Raw genomic sequence first — 21,388 nt, 5'->3', positions numbered from 1 at the left:
AACTGGTTGATCTGAAAAGATATCCAGGATCAGAACTCTGACACTGTTGCTTACTAATGGTAAACAGTTTTACTTTTGACTTTGTTGGCTATAAGAAAAACTTGATCTAAATCAGAACATGCCTACAACTAGTTACAAAAAAACCTACTTATTGCATAGCTCTTTGAGAGCATTTTTAGGCCACACAGAGCAAAAGTCAAGATTATAACTGCTAGTTTATGTCTGTGGGGGGAAAAAAAAGCTGCCAAAACCAACAAAAAAGTAAAAGATTTCTTCACTAACACCTGCTATTCTGTTTTGGACATAGACGGTTGTCTTTAGTAATGAAAATGGCCGTATTTCTCATCAGAATTAGAGATGTCATTGTGAATTCTTTAGACTTGTGGTCTGTTGTAATCTTTCACTCGGGGAAAAACAAAAGTGAAAATGAATACCTTACATACACAGCCCCCCAGCTGTTGTACTCCAGTTACAGCAAAGCAAGCATGAAAATATAGTTTTGGTGGTTGAAGTTGAAGGAGTCCGTTGATTCAAAGAACTGAAAATGCTTCAACAGACAAAAGACAAACTCCAGCTCTGAAGTAGGCTCATAAAGGTGTTACCATGAGACTTGGGTTCTATTCCTACATAACTTATAAGCTGAAGAATCACTGAGAAAGCTGTCCCTCCTTGATGGCGTGCTGCATATCCCCCAACATTACCACGCTATGATTAAAAGTAACCATAGGTGCTTATTGCCATCTCAGTAGCTGAGGAAAAGCACTGCAGGAAGGGAATGAGTGCAGACAAGGAAGCAACCCCTGACAACACTGCAGGGTGCAGTGGGAAAGACACAGCATTGGCAGAGTCATAACCCTGTAAGCCTCTCCACCCTCCAGTCCATTGTGGTCAACCACTTCCAGGACCCTACAGCCTTGATCATTCCACTATGAGGGCAACATTTCTAAACAAATCCAGATCAGCAGGTTGAGAAGACTCCTGAGCCAGCAGGACAGGTCATGCAAGAAGCTTGAGCAGAAACACAAGTGCCAAAATGATTTGGTGGGGCTAACCATATGCAGCAGGTAGGATGGGTTGCCTCTCAGTTCCCTGCCCTTTTTGCCATCCCATTCCACTAATGCTCACTATTTCCTCATAGCTTCAGCCTGCATGTGCTTCCAGCTTCTTCCACTAGTCTATTTGCAGCACACTTCGTCTTTAAATTTGGCTAATCCTTGCCCACCAGTGGTGAATCCTGAGACAGATCCCCATTCCTGAAAAAAGTAGCAACTATCATGAGATGGGGGAAAAAAACCCTTGATAGCAAAGGTGGCACATTCTACCCCACTTCCCCACTCGTCTTCAGGCCTGTGTTTTTAAACTTTAAGCTCTGGAACAGAACCATTTTCTTCTGCTGTTACTGACTACATCTGTTCAGTGTTTGTTGCCATCAGCCCCTGTTCTGAGGCAAGCCCCAGTCCCAGCTTAGATAGCAGGTGGTGAACATCTAATGGGTTTAGGCCATAAGCACCAACCCTCGATGAAGGTATTTAATTCCTGCAAGTATTATTATTAAACTTTATGTTCAAAGGTTTTAACAGTTATTAAAATATGATTTTTTTAAAACAGCATGACAAAGCTTTGTGCTTCTGATGAGAATTCAAAAGTTCAAAGGAAGACTTGATCACATAAGCCTCTGCTTTTAAAAGGCGGATTGTGTTGCAAATATAACATGCATGGGTTTTTACAAACAGTAGCTAGGCCATCTTTCCTTAGTCATTCTGACTAAAGCAGACTTCAGTAGAAACACATTTGCATGTACCCCTTGTCACCCTAAGAGTCAGGCAGGGCACACTAGATTGAAATGTGAGAAAAAAGAGAAGGACCAAATGATACACAAGCCCAAAACATTTTTAACAAGAGGGACCAAACCCAATGTTTTTGGCTAACCTCATACCCCATATGGAGATCAGAAGTGAATATGGTTTGGGATTTAGGTTTTACCACTTGTCCTCACCCATAACACCTGTCCAGACAGGGCAGTTTTATCATGAGTTGCCTGTTACAAGTCAGTACTATCCACAGAAATCATCATGCAGTGATAATGCAGGGTTGGGTTCAAAATTATATTCTTCTTTATAAACTATAAAACATCTACCATGACTAGATTTGCAAATGCTTGCAACATAGAAATAGTTTTTGCTTTTAATGTAATGTATCCAGAAAATAGAAACACTTTCTATCTCTGACAGGGCTACAAGCTTCATGAAGATACTTTACACTGAATTATTAATGTGGATTGGAGAGTCATAATCTTGCTGGTTAAGGCTTAGTGATACTGACTTTAAATGGCAAAATGGCTTTTTACAGTTACAAAATTCAAAGCATTTCATATATACACATACAGAAGTGCAAAGAAGATTTCTCTACTGCATAGTAGATGCAACATATCCACGTACATGTTGTTTATAACCATGAAGCTTATAATTTATACCTGCTATCACAAGCTACCAAAAGTCATTCCCAGCAGGTTAGCTTTAACACACTGGCAACTTCGTAAAGAATTTAATTCTCTCTCTCTTTGAAATAACTTCACAGACTTAAAAATGTACCTAAATATGCAATAATGTTTCTCATCCAACTTTGCATTTTTAAACTTTCCATTATCATTTGCTTTTTCAGCTTGAAAGATTCAGAAATTTTTGTGCAGACTAAAAATCAATATGAAACAAATATATGATGAGCTACTGTTACCAGTTGAGCTTCATTGCTTTCACTATATTGCTTTATTTTTAGGGTATTCTCTATGCCTGTTAGGTAAATATATTTGACATCTCTCTTCAAATACAAATTAAAGTTTATTTGATGCCGTTGACCAACTGCCAGAGTTTAACGCAAGCCAGAAACTAAACTTCAAACAGCCACTTGCTCCTTCCCTGCAGTGGGATGGGGGGGAGAATCAGAAGAGGAAAATCAAGAAAACTTGTGGGTTGAGATAAAGACAGTTTACCAGGTCAAGCAAAATCCATGCACACAAGTTCACCAAAACAATGAATGCATTAGCAGGCAAGTGTTCAGCCATCTCCAGGAAAGCAGGGCTCCATCATGTTTGTGGTAACCTGGGAAAACAAATTCTATCACTCTGAACATCCCCCCCCTTTCTTCTGTCTTCCCCCTGCCTTATCTGCTGAACATGACATCAGCACAAGTCTATGGGGACAGATGGGATGAACCCAAGGGATCCCAGGAGAGCTCACCAAGCCACTTTCCATCGTTTACAGAATCACACAATAGTCTGAGTTGGAAGGCATGCAGAAGGATCATCAACCCTCTAAGTGAATAGCCCATATGGGTATTGAACCCATGAACCCTGGCATTATTTAATAGCAGCCTTGGCCTACCAGAAAGGTCCCAGGTGACAGGAAGTTAGCAAATGCAACACTTATCTACAAGAAGGGTTGGAAGGAGGATCCAGGGAATTACAGGCCTGTCAGACTGACCTCAGTGCCAGGGAAGGTCCTGGAGCAGATCATTCTGAATGCCATCACATGGCACACACAGGTCAATCAGGGGATCAGGCCCAGACATTGTGGGTATCTAAAAGGCAGGTGGACTTGACAAACTGGATCTCCTTCTATGACAGGGTAACCTCACTAGAAGATGAGGGAAAGTCTGTGGATGTTTTCTGCCTAGACTTTACTAAAGACTATGGCATAATTTCTGACAGCATTCTCGTGGAGAAACTGTCTACTTGTGGCTTAGACAGGTACACTCCTCATATAGTAAAAAAACCTGTCTAGATGGTTGGGTCTAGAGAGTGACTGGAGTTACATCCACCTGCTGCCAGTCACCAGTGGTGGTCCCCAGTGCTTGGGCCAGTTCTGTTAATGTCTTTATCCATGATCTGTTGGAGGATATCATCAATTTGCCAATGGCAGCAGGCTGGAAAGGAGTATTGATCTGCTGGAGGGTGAGAAGACAGAGAGGAATCTGGATAGGCTGGATAACCGGCCAAGGATAATAATATGAGGTTCGACAAGATGAAGTACCAGGTCCTGCACTTGGATTACCCATGCAGGGCTACAGGCTAGGGACAGGCTGGGCTGGAAAACAGCCCAGTGGAGAAGAACCTGGGGGTGCTGGTTGGTAGCAGTGAACATCAGCCAGAAGTGTGCCCAGGTGGCCAAGAATGCCAAAGGCATCCTGGCCTGTATCAGAAATATCATGGCCAACAGGACCCAACTAAGTGACCATCCTGCTATACTGGTCCCTGGTGAACCCAGGTCTCAAATCCCGTGTTGAGCTTTGAGCCCCTCACTGGAAGAATGACACTGAGGTGCTGAAGCATGTCCATGGAAGGGTAATGAAGCTGGTTAAGGGGCTGAAGCACAAGTTTAATGTGGAGCAGCTGAGGGGCTGGGGATTGTTCAGCCTGGAAGGAAGGAGGCTCAAGAAGGACATCTCTCTATACAACTCTGAAAGCTCTATACAACTGCCTGAAAGGAGGATATGGACAGGGGGTTGGTTTCTTGTCCCAGGCAACAAGTGACAGGACAAAATGAAATGGCCACAAGTTGCACCAGGGAAGGTTTAGACTGGATATTAGGGAAAATTTCTTCAATAAAAGGTTGTCCAATACTGGAACAGGCTGCCCAGGGTACTGATTGAATCACCATCCCTGAAGGTATTACAAAGACAAAGTGTAGATGTGGTGGCAGTGAAGGACATGAGCCAGGGATGGATTTGGCACTGCTGCATTTACAGGTTGGTTAATAATCTTGAGGGTCTTTTTCAAACGAAATTACATCATAATACAGTGTAAGAGCTGCTCGGCAGTGACAAAAACATCTGTTATCGACACTGTTCCCAGGACAAATCCAAAATATAACGCCATACTAGCTACTATGAAGAAAATTATTTTAATCCCAGCCAAAACCAATTTTGACACTTCTGGCAGCACACTGAGGCATTGTGAGAATAGTGGTTTTGACGACAAAGTTTTACTATACAGAATATTCCTCATTAAAATACTCATTTTCGAACAGAAGAGCTTTCATTTAAAGACACCTTTGCTCTTTGTTTCTGAAGTGCAAATGAGTGGTGGGAAAAATGAAGATTACTTTTGTTAATTTAAAATAATCCTATTTGTAATGAATTTTGACAGTGTTTTTTGTGCTTGCAGATGGTTTTCAAGCTATAGCAGACATTTAACTAAGTAAAAAATACCCTTTGTACACAGAGAATCTGACCTTAGATCTAGTGGTTTGGGTTTTTTCCTTGAAAATATTGTAAGAAGATATGGCCTCCAGTCTGAGACTAGGAGCTTTAATTAAGTAATTATTGTTGTTGTTTTGTCATTTGGGCTTTTTCTAAAGTGTTTTTTACTTAGCCAGTAACTAAAAAATGACAAAAAAACCCCAAAACAAACAAAAAAACAAAAAAACAAAACAAACAAAACAAAACAAAAAAACCAAACCAAAAAAACCCCTCGTATTTGATGGAGTCTCAACTACCCAAAATTCTTCTATACTAAATTCTGAGAAGCACTGCAGACATCATTCATAGCTTTAGAAATATTGCTTAGTAGTCTTATTTTATGTGGGAGGTTAATGTATACCATCAGCAATGATCAGGAAGTTAGATGTGATACAATGACCAGCAGCCAGGTTTTCACACACCTATAAGCAATCTCTTAGCTAAAACTGAACTGGGAGAATGCGTATTAGTATGCATCTATGATTCTGCAGCAGGGTGAAATAAATCCCACTAGAGAAGGGAGAGGCCCCTAGGCTTGACAAAGTAATCATAAGACCAGAAAAAGGAAGATCTTAGGTTGCTGTTGTGTCAACCTAGCAGGCAGCTGAGCATCATACAGATGTTTGCTCAGTCCCCACCATGTGGGATGGGGGAAAGAATCAGGAAAAAAATTAAAGTTTGTGGGTTGAGATGGAGACATTTTCATGGGACAGAAAAGGAAAATAATTATTGTAAAAGAATATATGAAAATAAGTAATGCAGAATCCAGTTGCCTACCACTTGCTGACCAATGCACAGCCAGTCCCTGAGCAGCAGGCTGCCACACTCAGCCCGGTCTCCCCCAGTTTTATTGCTGACCGTGACAGTGTATGGAATGGAAGAACAACTCATTTCCTGCTGGCACAGAAGTTTGAGTCCCGGGGGCAGCATCTCAGCCTTCTGCCACTTCAAAGCAGTCATCTCCAAATATCTCTAAAGGCTCTTTCCTCTAACCTGTGAGCAGACTTAAGGAATGAGCCACAGAAATCAGCTCATCAGGAAGCAATATAAACTAAAAAAAAAAACAACACAGACAAATAGACTTATAAGGAAGTACATTCTATTCAGCTAGTCTGTTTGTCTCAAGTCTGGCTGAAAATAAACTGCTTCCTGCAGCTGGTGTTATGAACAAGTGCACTGACAAGTGATAAACCCTGAAAGTTGGTGCTTATAGGGTTGCATAACTGTGTCCAATTTCCTAATTCAAAAGAGGAACTTTAAATCCTACTACACAACGATGCTATTAACACTGAGTTTATGGGGTCTTCTGCAGTATAGGTTCCCTTAGTGCTTAGTTGCCAGAGTACATGCAACAACAGAAAAAATTAGTCTTAGTGGACTGTATCCAAGCTGATCAATCTGACTCCGGAGTATTGTGCATCCTAAACCTTCTTCCCACTCTGTATTCACTCTCAAACACATTTTAACTTATCTATTTCTGGATAAAAAAAAAGAACTCTACCATTTCACTGAATCACAGAATTCTTTGTGTTAGAAGGGACCTTTAAAGCTCATCTTGTCTTCATCTTGAACCAGTCATCTGTCAACTAGATCAGACTGCTCAGAGCTCCAAACAACCTGGCCTTGGATGGTTCCAGGGGTGGGGCACCTACCACCTCTCTGAGCAACCTGCTCCAACGTTCTGCCACTTTCATTTATAACGAAAGAGCTGCCTCTCAACACCACTGATATCAGTGAGGGGCACTAGAAGCACTTCCCTGGACTCTAAAGACTTTAGGATTTGATTCAAGTCTGTGGTTTGTAATATTCAAGAACTGCATTGCCTAGCCAAAGAAAGGAATAAATCACCTTATGTTGAATCTAAGAAGCTGATAATGGAATTGAAATTAAATTACTGCACAATGAAACTTGTTCCCATTTACAGGTTAGACCTTGGAGTCAGTTTTGCTACAGCAACACTACAAATCTTAAATTTCAAGCTATACCCTTTAAAAGTTTTCACTTAAATTTTTTATGCTTAGCTTTATAAAAAATTAAAATACAGAGTTTTACTGCAATTAAGAAATACTCCATGTACTTTTAGGAGGGACTGCTTGTTTTAAAATGTTGGGAGGTAGCATTCTGTAATTGGAGTTGACACTTGGCAAAGTGAACATCCACACTTGACCCTGCCAGATCGTCTGTCCCTCATCTTGCACGTGGCAACATCCTTCCTTTTACAGCTTCTGACTGGCAGGCAGAAGCCCTAAGTCAGCTCTCCAGCTTGCTGAAATATGTGGGTAGAGGAGCAGAAATAGCCAGAATTTATAGTGCAAAACAAAGAATCAGGGGATTTGTGAAAAGGAAGTGAGAAAGGAATGATTTCTGGCATTCGCAAAATTCACAGAGAATATTAACAGCATGAGGAAATAAGAGAATTTTGCTTTAAATTAAAAGGGGAGGTGAAGCAGAAAGCAAGCACCCTTTCAAACACAAGACACCTACCTGCCATTTCATATAATGAAAAGGAGTTAATGTCAGACCTTGACAGGCAGTCTAAGGAATTTATTATGCTGAAAGTGGTCAGATTTGGGGTTGGTTTTTGGTTTGGGTTTTTTTGTTGTTTTTTTGTTTGTTTGTTGTTGTTTTGTTGTGGGTTTTTTGTTGTTGTTGTTTTGTTTTTGTTTTTTGGGTTTTTTTTTTTTTTTTTTTTTTTTTTTTTTTTTTTGGTGGTGGTGGTGGTGTTTATTTTGTTTGTTTGGGAGGTTTTTTTGTTTTTGTTTTTGTTTTTTTTTTTTTTTTTTTGGTCTTTACAAGACCTCTTAGGCAGTAGCAGTTGAAGAAATAGAGGGAAAGGAAATCTCTGTAAATAAGACAAACAGGGGAAATAAATGTTATGGTGTGGATGTAAGGAATATAAACGTGAATTTATCACCCACAGCAACAAGAAGTTACTTCTGGAATTTCCCTTTGAATGGCTGAGAGTATCTCAGCTTTTCCAAATCTAGCCAAAACTGTGGTTAGGTAAATCTCTGTGTGGTGGCAGTCTTGGTGTTTTTGCTGTATGGCTCTGGCAGCAGTGCTCTCCCAGCCTTCTGCTGACGTCTAAAGTTCATCATTTCTCAGAATCAGAGATTCTTGAATGTATAATGAGAAGTTACTGTCACTTTAGAAAAAAAATGTTTCCATACAGTTGAAAATACATTCAAATTTTTCAGCAGCCAGGCCAAAGTAACTCTGTTGTACATCATGTGAGATCTTCAGTCAGAAGTCTGTGGCCAGGTAGTGACTGGAAGGATAATCTACTTTGCTCAATGAAATGCAGCCAAGGCTTTTTGGGCTAATTTGTACTCTAAGAATTTCTTGATAACAGCAACTGTACAGTAGTTAATATTAAAAAAAAATTGATATCCAACTGCCTGCACCTAGTCAGAATTAAAACTATGCAAATCCTTTAAATTATAACAAGTTACATTTTTGTTCATTAAAACTCCATGTAAATAAAGAAAATGTCACACATCCCAGTTTTATTGTGGTTAATAAAAAGAAATACTAGCTTGCAGCAAAAGAGACAGAACCATGCCAATATTTGTAAAACTGTTATTGTCAAAATAAATCATTTATTTGCAATAACACATGCTCAGCATTTTTGTCTCAAGATACATATCCAAAAATTCAAGAAAATAATGTGCAGAATGTCACATTTTTCCTATGAACAGTTTAAAATATTACACAATGAGACAAGTAAAACTATTAAATGGGGACTAAGACCTGTCTGAGATTTTGAAATTTCCAGATCAGTTTATTCTTTGCTAATTTCATTATCAAAGAGTACTTTGATAATAAAAAATATAAGCTTGGGATCCTTACAGCAAGAAAATTTTAACATGCTTCAAGAGTCAGAGAACTTCATGGTAGTAATAGAGGAAGTCAGCTCCTCTCTTCACTTCACATACTTTCTCCCTTTCTACTCAGAAGAGAGAGATAGTTGCTCTTGTCTCGGGGATAGAGAAGAAAAAATTTTTCTTGCTGATAGAATTTGGAAAGTTAAATTCTTGAAATATGTATTTTTTTCAAATAACACATTGAAAAATTATTAAAAACTCCAAACCCAGAATTCCAGGATGCATAAACCCTTCTAGTCCTATGCTGACAAATATTACACCTCCAATATTTATATTTCTTGACATGTAAGAGCACTGTATAATAAAGAAATTAATAATAATAATAATAGTACTTTGGTTTACATAGTGATTCTCAACGGAAGTTTTTAAAACAGTCCACAAAACCTAACATTTACAAGGGATTTAAAACCTCAGGACTCCATAGCCCTACTATGAGGCAAAAAGAACAGAAGGGGTAACATTCTAAATTATTTCAAAATATTTTTGATTTAGTTTCCTTGTGCCTTTCTGTGGAGCATATAAATATATGTGTGTGTGTGTTGCTGATCTTTCTCAAGGGCCAAAAAGTGTTGTGGTCAATAATGATTTTTGTTCCTACTCTGTTTTTCAGACAGAAAATCATGAGGTATGGCTGAGATGCCATTATATATTACCAAGCTGCCTTTGAGTTGATCAGATAGAATGATTTAAACACCACCACAAACACAAACCTGCAGTATAAATTTTCTCTTCTCAGTCCTATACTTTGACCAGTAGATCACACTTGTGCTCCCTGAAGCCTAATACCTTCAGCATTTTCACAGCTGTTGTGTAAAATATGGTAACCAGGACCACATGTAGCACAGAAAGAAATGAAGTATTGCTACATGTATACCTCAAAGATGTGTATATTATTCTCTTTTATGATAATCTTTCACAACATAGCTAGTAGTGCTTCTTTGTATTGAGTATTGAAAGAGGTTACATTTTTAAAGTAGAAAACTGATGCAAAGAAAAAAATTGGAGTATATTTCATATGCCAATTTCTAAAATCAGAAAAACATTCATTTTTTAAATTGCTGGTGTTCATTGCTTCATTGTAAAAAAGTGAAAGATTAAGGAGATTTGTCAACTTCTATTGAGAATTAAATCTGTTCAAATAACAAGAGACTTAGTTGTCACAATATTTGTCATAACTATCACACTACATCCTAACAGAATAATGAAAAACAATCATCTTCAGCTTGCACACATGCAATAGTCATCCCTGAAAGCTTTCCAAATCCCAGTGCAGGTGGTACCAACAGAAAGGATCAGAAAGTAACGAGTGATGTGGCAGGATACAGAGGATTTATACTAGCAGACAGTCAGAGGATTTTAAACATAGCTTTGTCCCCGTTATGTACAGCTTTGTCCTAAGCTCTGCACTGCAGCAGGATAAAGCCACTCATTTGGAGAACATGGCAGAAAATTTGAACATTGTGAACAAACTCCTTCCATAAATCCACTGGCACTAGAACCACAAGCAGGACTTCAAATCTTGTGTGAGTCTTGGTATTCATGAACCAACAACAATAATACATTTGTGCTATCACATATGACTTATTAGATTAGCATTATGATATTTATTACAGTAAAGTGACTCCCTCCTTCTTTATTTAGCAGCAAAGCTATGTTTGAAAAGTATATGTAGCTAAACTGTACACGCTAACATTATAATACCTATTGCTGAGCAAGCTACTTAATTTAGGTTTTTGAGGGAACAACTCTGGTATAATCAGTTTTTCCATTTTGAATGTTATTCCTTTATTTTTACTTTAAAGCACAACTCCCATCACTCTTAAGTGTTGTCATTTCTGACACACAGCTCCCCTTACGTGCAAGTCATTGCCCTTTCTTCCACATGCGCTCACTGCACACACGGAATCTTGCAACTAATTTGATGTTCCTTTCCTGTAAAGAGATGAAGAACTAATTAGGGACAAAGACACTATCACTTCCAATGAGATGTAGTGTAAAGCAGAAGGCTTAGCCCTTATTCAGCAAGGCCCACAGGGCCTGAAGCAGAAAGCAAAACTGGAAGTGCAAGATCCAAATCTTAGAAGCCTCAATAACATCTGTTTTTTTATAGACTAAGTATTTATAAAATTGCTAAAATCAGCCTTCTATAGCGTGCTGTTGTGCACTGGGAAAATTAGTTAATAATGCTGGAAGACAGAGAGAAATCAGCCAAGGGACAGAGGCCATGCATGAAGTACATCCTCCATGTGAAGCTGCTGGCATAGCTGCCAATGCTGCCGTGCTGGAGAATGCGTCCTACTGCGTGCTCTAACCCACATCCCTCCCCAGCTCAAGAGCCGGGTGACCAGGTGACAGGAAGCACCAATTGCTTGGTCTCCTCAAGTGATGTGCATATATAACCTAGAAGAAATACCTTTTTTTTTTTTTGGTAGCCTGAGTTCCTCATGCACAGCTTGAAGATGTCATTAGATTAGCAGTTCATCTGAACTCATCTGTGCTGAATTGTAAAAAATGGTTCAATATTTTTGCATTTCTGTCTGATGCTAATTGGGGTTAATTGATGATAATGGCAAGGGTGATTAGTTTTAACAGGCACTAAGTCCCATAACCCAAGCCTCTCATGACAGAAATAGAACAGCAGTCAAAATGTGGCATGAGAAATAGCATGGCACCATCCAGCCATCTGCAAATGTCCGGGGGTGGAGATTACATAAGCATTTGTATGCACTTCCAATGTGATTGCGTGCAAACTACTTTAAATAAGGTGAAGTCTTGTGCACTGTGCAGTTATTGGCATTGACCAAACACAGCAACCTAATGTTTGCCAACAAACCCTCCTGCATCAGAGGTTGGGAAGTTGGACCTCTTTGTCCAGGAAGAAACAACTCCTTGAACTATTATTTAGAACTAGGTGGAGGGGTCAGTGCCAAGTTAAATCTTTTACTTTTTTGTAGGTTAACCATCCCCCTCCAAGTTTTATGAAGCATCCCATCTGAGAATAGAAGAGAAAGCAAAGTCAGAAGCAGAAGTTTCCATTCTTCAGACTAGTACAGCAGCTTGAAATCTCAGGCAGGAGCTGTTGCTCTAAAAACTGAGATGGCAACGTGCAAAAATTAAAATACTCTGTCTCACTTGGTCTTTTCACATAGCCTTGTTATGGCCTCCCCCAACAAAGATTTCCTTATTGTAAGCTTGGCACCTCTTGGGCAGGCACCAGACTGTTTAGGGTTTACCTCCCTAGCAGTTAATTCAGGTGACCCATGACAGCCACCACCCATGCTCCTGCTGATCAGCTGAGACTGGCCTACACATTGTGTGCTGGGACCTGTTTCCACACATTATTAAAAGTACTATTTTATTGCAATATTGGGGTGGTGGGGAGAAAGTGCATCACCAAAAATCAGTGTTAGTCCAGTTTTTAATGCAAGTACAGCAGAGCATAAAAATGGGTGAAACTATTAGTCTGTGAAATTCATCAGGGTGTAGAGAAAATCACATATCCTGATTGGACCTTAAGAGCAGCTTTAATTGTAGAGTCAGCACAGAGCAATCATTTCATTAACTAAGGTTAATGAAATCCACATTTTTAAAATAAACTTTTTCCAGAAAGCCTGACAAATATTTGAGACTGAGACACAAATATTTGAGAAGAAACAGGATTGTGTTCTAAGGTTGAAGGGAAGATGGCTGTTCCTAGGACTGCAGCATAGCAGTAACTTCTGAGATTCTTGGCTAGACTGATGGAAGGTGACTGGGGGTGTAATCACAGTGTGACAAGGAAAGTTTACGGTTCGATGGCATAAAAGCCCAATCTTAAATTTTCCTAAAGTCTTTAAAAAAGATATTAAAATAAGAATGCAGGCAGCAAACACTTGTAATCCCACTGAGCTCAATTACTTCTGAATGTGCTCATCACTTTTGAACACTAAGCTATTTATTTGCTTGTCTGTGTGTATGTACAGACACTTTTCTGTATCTTGTTTTAGACAAGCAAACATAGGGTTTAATCTTTCCACTGTCTTACCCTAAAATGCTATTATATATCCTTTAAAAGGAATAGGCCTCCTTCATTTCTGTTTTCATGGGAATAACCTGAGTTTCAAACACCAACAGCAAGACAAACCAGAGACAACATTTTACCATTTCAGTGTCACCTGCTTGAGTCTGGAGCATGAAATCCAGATAGCCACTTCACTTCACGAGCTTACAGAGCCAACATGAGTGAAAGTTGATTGTAAGTCTAGTTTGGCCCTGAGACTGAGAAATGGGGTGACAATAAGCAAGGTGTCCTATCTCATCCATTTTCCCCAAACAGCTTTCAATCTACTGATAACTGCATATAACTAAGTTGAATTCTTATGCAGCTGTGGTATACCCTTGCCCTACTTACAGGAACTTTGAATTCAATCCAAGGATTTTTAAGTGTTTTGTGAATGCTGGCACTATGAACATCACCACAGTTGCCCTGTGAAAGGAATTGGACATTGCTACCATACAACACGTTTCAAAGTCACCAGGGAACTTTTTGGGAGTCCTGGGTATATGGTCAAGTGCTTAGGTTCATCTAATATACTGTAAATTAATAGGTCATAAAGTGACTGGCTATAATCCTGTGCCCACACTGTGCAATGAATACTAGAGGAATCCCCTGAATTAATTTATGTCTAAATGAGGTTTTGGTGGGAAAAATGTCCCCACACTTTTGATATGCCAATTTCCAGTTATGTGCAATCTAAAAAAAGAAGAACTTGGACAAGGTGCTCCAATTTCCAGGGAGCTTGTGGCTAAAAATTAAAGAACATATCAGTTTTATCATAATAGGTTGCAATCAAGTATTACCATTGTTTTCCAAAATACATACAGGAATGTTAATATCCTAATTTAATGGATACAATTTCTATATGTATATATATCTCTAAAACATAATTTTCCAAGGAGAACATCATAAATAAAAAGCTCCATAAAAACTGTGAGATGATATTCAGGTAAATTCTCTACATAGTTTAGTGTCATTTATGCTGTAGGCAAGACCTTTAGCATTAGTGCTTGTGAAAAACCAGACATGAGCAATCAGAATGCTTAGAAAATGTCATCTTGATGCTGTCTCTTACCATTCCATCTAGCACAGCATTCATCTTTCAACTCACTTTAAAGGCTACTTCCTAAGAAATATTTTCCAGAAATTTTGTGGGTAGAAGATAATATGCAGTAGTGATTCTATTAATATTTATGGTTCCAGGAAACTCGTGGCAGAAGAGGTTTCCAAATTAAGCCAAATGTCTCCTTGAACCAGGCATCAAGAACATCAGCAGAAATGCTAATATGAACCCTTGCCAGTGGCACAGTCATGAATCTCCAGGCTTAGATTGAAGGGAATGAGCCCTTTTAACATATTTAGCAACATAAAGTGTTGTGGAAACTTTAAAACCAAAAGCCCTTTCTCCTTGCTATATGAATAAAGTCTTTCCTTTTGCTATTTATTTCTGATTTTCAATCAGGGGAAGAACATCCCTGCAGCCTCTGATTTCAGTGTTTTTCTGAACCTTCAGGAGCTGGAGGATTTAATTTTTATCGCCAGCTCCAAACAGTGCCTGGCAGGATGCATCTGCAGTGACAAGCACTCTATCTGAAAAACCTGGAGCACCCAAATTGTTCTTTGTATCTTCACTTTTGAGGGCCAGCTTTACTGTTTAAATAGAGTGCCACTTAAGATTGAGTTGAAAACGCTAACTTCCTCTGGGAGTAGTTCAGATCTGCAGGTATCCTTAAAAGGAATTCTTGATACATTTTTATTAAATACCTCCCCTTAGAATGTTTTACTCTAGGAGCCTAGTATTTCTTCATCTCTTTGACTCTGAGGCCAAGACAGGCCACTAAGGTGGGCTGAGTGGGAAAAAGCAAAGAGATGAGCTGAAGTTCCCTGATTTTGATGAGATGAGCACTCACTATGCAGAGAAGGATGTAAAGAAACTGAAAACATTTATTGTGCACTATTTCATCTGCAAGTTGATTAAACAATTTCCAGGGAAGTAGTTTTATGCTGAAAGATGCCAAGTCAATGAAATTTAAATGTGTCATGCAGTGTTATTATAAAATGCTGACAAAAAGCTATCACACCATCTTGATACAGTTGCAACAGTTTTTAAACGCACAAAAGCCAAACATGCACTTACTCACAAGGTTATATTTTCACTGTGATTTGTATTGTTTCAATTTCTCATCCTAATCTATAAATCACACCATTTTCAAAAAAAAAAAGCGCGCGGGGTGGGGGGGGGGCAGCATTCTGTTCTTTGACTAGCTCAGTTTCGTGTATCTCCATAAATGCATCACAGATTTGTTTGGTTTGCTAATAATCTCTCCTTGTGCCTTTCCTTATCCAATTCTTCGTAATCCCAATGGATTCTCTTTCAAGAGAACTGATTAATCAATTGTTTTTTGCTAAATTTCATCCTGAGTTATCCTGCCTAGCCTAAAGGTTTCTGATTGTGGTTTCTGTGACAGTTATCCTCTCCTTTGCCTTTGAAATGTTCCATGAATGGTTCTTAACAAACAATTCTGTTGATAAAGTACAAGAAAAAGAAATCAAAGCGTCTCTCAGCAGTGGTACCTCTGCGGGGCAAACAGGAATAAAGCACAGTGAAAATGTATTTGTGTCACTCAGAAGATGGAAATCTGAAAGTGCTCTGCAGAAGATACTGTGAGAAAAGCCACCAGTTTAACACAGGTTCATTTCCAAAAAGAACTGAAGGAGAAATAACTATCCCACTAGAAGCGCGTTTTGAGATCCAAATTACTATCTTCTGGCTTGTGAAAGTTACTCTTATACTAATAGGTTGCAATTTTTTAAGAACAGGTAGAAGTACAAAAAAAAAAAGTAGAAATGTGGATAAACAATTGTTCTGAATAGAGTTTGCTCTGTTACTAAATACTGTAAAGCCAAGTATTTCTGGAGTTCATATCTGCCTTTTTGAAAAGCTTAATCAATATGAGGAAAAATTAATGGCCACTATCTTTGAGATCTGAGTGTTACTGGTAAAAAATTATAGTGAATATGGCACCAGCATCTTATTTGGTATAAAAATTGGAATTCTGTCCTAAAAACAATAGATTAAACAGGGAGAAACAGTCCGATTGATCATCCTAGAAGGGTAATCTGAGTTTTTTTAGCAAGCAGCTCATCTCTTTAATGTTGTTTAAAATCAGTAAGGAATGCTTCTTTACCACTTTAAATTTCGTTACCAGCCTCACCACATCAGTCCTGGGACACCTGGACAGGTGTCTAGTAACAAGCACACTGAAAAGCTGAACTAGAACAATTCTAACCAATATTATTTCAGATATAATCTATCTTTATATAGCATTAAACTAGGAAAATAGAAAAACTGAATTATATTCACCCACACTCTGAACCACTCTGGGTAGTCTTCAGGTTTTAATATTGTGTGATTTAACACATCCCATCGACATATCACTGTTGTGCTACAGAAAAAGCCAGTACACAGGCAGTATTTTAACTGACTCTGATATCAAGCCTAGGTTGTAAACTGGCTGCACCTCAAGTTCTACAGAGAAAAAAAAGTGACTAGTTTGACACTGAGGTAATGGTTAAGAAGCAGAGTATAACCACAGGTATGCAGTAAGGTCCAGTATCTTCATCAGCAGGTTTGACAGCAAGAGCACATCCTCAGCAGATCTCTAGGGAGGTTCAGTCTAGAAAGGCCTGATAAACTTGGGGACTGAGAGACCAAAATGTTAAAGTTTAATGGCTCAAACAGTTGGCCATTTGCAAAAGCAGTGGTAGCTTTGCTGATGATGTGCAAGGAAACAGCCCAGTGCAGAGGGCAGGTGCAGCAAAGGATGACCATGACAAATAAACCTTTGTTTAGCAACAATCTGGTTTTGAGACAAATGAACAAAGAGGCCAGTAGGATTCTGTGAGGTGGGATAGTGCTTTTCATCTTGCCAATGTCCTCCCCTACACAACTGGCTCAGATATGAAAACTCCCCCTCATGTTTATACACACCTGAGGGTGTTCATCCCTTCTGATGAGGCATAATTGGCTGAACTACAGTGACCAGAGAGGCAGCTGTCACATCTTAGAAGGTGTCATAAATCAGCAAAGATCCTCAAAATGCTCCCAGACTCATCTCCAGGGCTTTTCACCAGAGGACTGTGCATGATCCACAGTGCTGCATCAGACAATGTTAAACTCAACCCTAGGGGAGATACCTAGGTGTTCCCATGTAGCCTGAGTATATATTAACACATTGAACTTTTCTTATCCTTTCTTTGTTTCTCTTTCATCTCCTAGATTCTTCTTCTTGGAATATAATATAAGCCAGACTAAAAAAAAATCCAGTCAATGCCTTAATAAGTGCTTTAAACAGTCTGGATAAATTGAAGTTTGCTAAGTTAAAGCTTATGAAGTACCTTACTTTGGATGTTGTTTTAAAATGTGCCAAGTACCTTATTCTATCTTAATTGTCTAAAGTTTGCCAGTAAAAGTTTGTTGTTGAAACTCCTGGTAATTTTGGATTTTCTCCTGTGCACCACCCAGGGCAAATCAAGCAACCTTCCCTTAAACCCACTGAACGTATCAGGGCATAACATAAGCCAACACATGACTCAAGAAGCTCAGCAAAAAGCCCAGAGGATTACACGGGAGATCAGGTGATCCAATCTGTCAGCACAGCTGGAAGAGAGCTGGATAAGGCTAAGATGGACTGGGGAATTTCAGTCAACGCTAGGTCAAACATGAGCCAAATCTGTGCTGTCCCTATCAATGCAGGAAACTCGTGCTGGACTGCTTCAGGTGGAGCTTTCCTCTGCTGTGGAGACTGCAGTTGGAATTTTGTGTCCTGGTTTCAGCCTCCCTGTTAGAAAACGATACTGAGAAACTAATAAAGGGTACAATAGGTTACTGTCAGGATGTCTGGGGACTAGAGCTGCTCCTCAGTGTGCTAAAACACACAGCTTAGACTGATGAAGAGAAGACTAAGGTTAATTTGCTAATAGTCTGCAACTGCATGAAAGAGTTAAAAGACAATTGAACCAATTTCTTCCTAGCAATGGCAGAAATGTGTAAAATAATGGAGAAATGGCCAAGACCTTCAGCTCGAGGGGTCCAAATGGCACAACAGGAAAAATTTCTGCATGAGCAGAATAGCACAGCACTGGAATGAGTTAATTTTGGAGGTGATGACAACTTTTGAAGGATTTTCTTTCTTGGCTAGAGAAAATCATTGCTAAAATATGTGGTGAACACATGTTCTGAAGTGGTTCAAGTAGATGATGCTTTGGACATTAGTTGAAGTAGACAGCCTGCAGAGAGCCATAACAACCAACACTTCTATGGCTGTGCCATCAGTTGCTGATGGTCTGTCTGCAGCTCTTGTCAAGTACACAGGGCTGGCTTAACCCAGTTCTCCTCCCTGTTTTCCAGCTGAAAGACCTGTCTTAACAGACAACTCTTCTTTTATCTCTCAAGACTGATCTAATTTTTCCAACACTAACACCAACCTACTTTGGGAGCATGTGAGGCAACACTTAGGGAGTGCCTCAAAGCAATCCTTGAAAAGCTCCCAGTCAGCAAAACAACTGTGCATCTATTTCTGCCACCTTCATTAATATGCTCTAGATTTCGTGAATTCTTGCTGATTTTAACAGGAGTGTTCATCATAGATCTAGGGTAATAAGAAGGCCTTAATATAGATGGCCTCTATTTCTACCTCCAGCAAGAGTGAATGAAGGTTTTCACATATATAGCATTTACATGTCATAGTAAAGACTGCTTCAGAAACACTTATTTTAGAAAAAATTTGAAAGCATCTTTAGGTCTATTCAGCTTTAATTTTCCCATTTCCATGGGGTATTGTTAATGGTCATAAATATGTTCAAGAAAAATTTTGTTTCTTTTAAAGTTTCAGACTTCTCAAGTCTGCATTTTGGACACTTTTCTAGAGAACAAGTTGCCTTAACAGGAAAGCAACGGGGGAATAACACACACTGAAGAGAAATTCTCTCTTCAAAATATAACATAATTTATGTTTTGAAGTTGTCATTTATTTCTCTTAGGAATGACATCAAAATCTAAGATTGAACATAGTTCAGAATGTTTCAGTTGAAACATTCTGAAGTATTCTTTGTCGATAGAAATTTTACAGTGTCTCTTGTTACTGAGATGAGACAAGGATATCATTCAGTCTTGTCATTATTGTCTTTAATCAGAAAGTTATCCTCAGACAAGTTAATCCTCCTTAATTCCACTTCAAAATTTCATGCTCATGCTTGAAATCATGAAAAAGGCAACATTTATGCACAGCAATATATAATTGATAATTTTTAGAAAATAGAAAAGATTTAACATAAGCTTTTTTTCCTGTAATAATTTCTATTTTTCATTACATGGGTTTTTTTATATATATCTAATCAGGAGTGGAAATACACAGTGTAAGCAATACCAATACTGTTTTTTCTTCCTGTTTTCAGAACTGACCTTCCTGCTTTGAGACTTGAGAAACTAACAGCATTATGTCCCATCAGCCATATGTCTGCAAGGTTTTACCATACAGTTCTCCAAGCCAAAATGGGGGGGAAAAATCCAGTTAGTCACTCTGCTTAGGCTTAGAAACACATCTCTGCTGTAGTTTAACCCCAGCCAGACACCACGTCCTGCACAGCCGCTTGCTAATTGTTCCATCGGCAGGTCCAGGGAGAGAAGAGGAAAAAATAGAAAACGCATAGATCAAGAAAAAGGCAGTTTAATAGGGAAAGCAAAAGGTACATACACAAGGAAAGCAAAACAAGGAATGAATTTACTGCTTCCCCCTGGGTGGGCAGGTGTTCAGCCATCTCCAGGAGAGCAGTGCCCCATCACACATAACAGTGACTTGGGAAGACAAACACCATCACTCCAAATCTCTCCCCTTCCTCTTTCTTCCCCCAGTTTTCCCTACTGAGCATGATATCATATGGTCTGGAATATCCCTTTGGTCAGCTGGGGCCACCTGTCCTGTCTTGTCTCCTCCCAGTTTCCCATTCACTCCAACTTCCTCACCAGTGTGGCAGCATGGAAAGGCCTTGGCTTTGTGTAAGCTCTGTTTAGCAATAATGAAAACATCTCAATATTATCAGTTCCATGTCCAGCACAAATCCAAAACATGAAATAACTTAAATTTACATTTAAAATCAATTAACCTTAGTTTCACAAGAAATTTAGGGGTTTTTCTCCATAAAAATAAAGATAATTCTAGTGAACTAGACATCAGCTGGTACAGTTCCTCAATTATTGAAAGTTTGAACACTTATTATGTTCTATTCTTTTTCTACTCTCGTTGAAAAAATTACATGATTGAAAAATGCTATACTTTTTCATTAAATATGTCCTGAAAAGGGAAAGCAGAACCTCAAAGTGTGGTCATAGAGTAATTTGCCCCTTTTTCTGAATTCCACTTGCTTCCATGAAAGTGGAACCATACTTTACTGTTTAGAAAAAGTCTAAATAATTACTTGCCCTGTTTACAAAAGATATAACAAAGGCAAAGAATTACAGCCACAAAGCATTCCTTTGCCCTCTGCAACATCTCAGTCCACTACAGCAAGTATCAAATGGACCCACAGTGTCTGATGTTCAGGGTCTGTTCTGGGCAGGGAAATTCAGAGTATGGCAGGGAGCTTACACTATTACATGAAGAAGCAGGGAGGAACATTTGGTCCAGCATTATTTCAGTTCTACAGCTACCTTCTGCTAAGCTTGGTGTGTGGATGATAAAGGTATTTTAATCTGTTTTTAATTCCTTTGTTTCTTGTTTTATTTTAAGCTATTTAAGCAAATACTGCTTGAAGTAATAAAGGCCAGCTGCTATTAGTACTACTTAGTTGTTAGACCAGGATTTCAAATGCCTGTTGTATTCATTTATCTGTGACCACATTATTTTGTGGAGTCTCAGTTGCTGAAGCACCAGTCCATAATATGATGTTCCATCAATATTATGGATTAAAAAAAAAAAGTAGCTTTTCTTCTGTTCCTTATCTTGTAATCAGAGTAACATTCAATTTGTATACACAGATGTGCTCTTGGCATTTGTGAGGCTTTTCTTCTTCCTTTCAGTACCACATGCCAGATCATCACAGTATCATTCCAGTTTCATTCAAGGTGCAAAAATGCTGACCTCATAAGGAAAAAAAATCCCAACCAAAAACCCAACAGCACTAACAAAAAAACTCTCTAAACAAACAAACAAACAACCCAGTGAACTGAGTCAAC

The sequence above is a fragment of the Prinia subflava genome, chromosome 1, assembly GCF_021018805.1.
Source record: "Prinia subflava isolate CZ2003 ecotype Zambia chromosome 1, Cam_Psub_1.2, whole genome shotgun sequence".
NCBI classification, from domain to species: domain Eukaryota; kingdom Metazoa; phylum Chordata; class Aves; order Passeriformes; family Cisticolidae; genus Prinia; species Prinia subflava.
The sequence above is the reverse complement of the archived record's forward strand: the minus strand, read 5'-3'. Positions refer to the sequence as shown.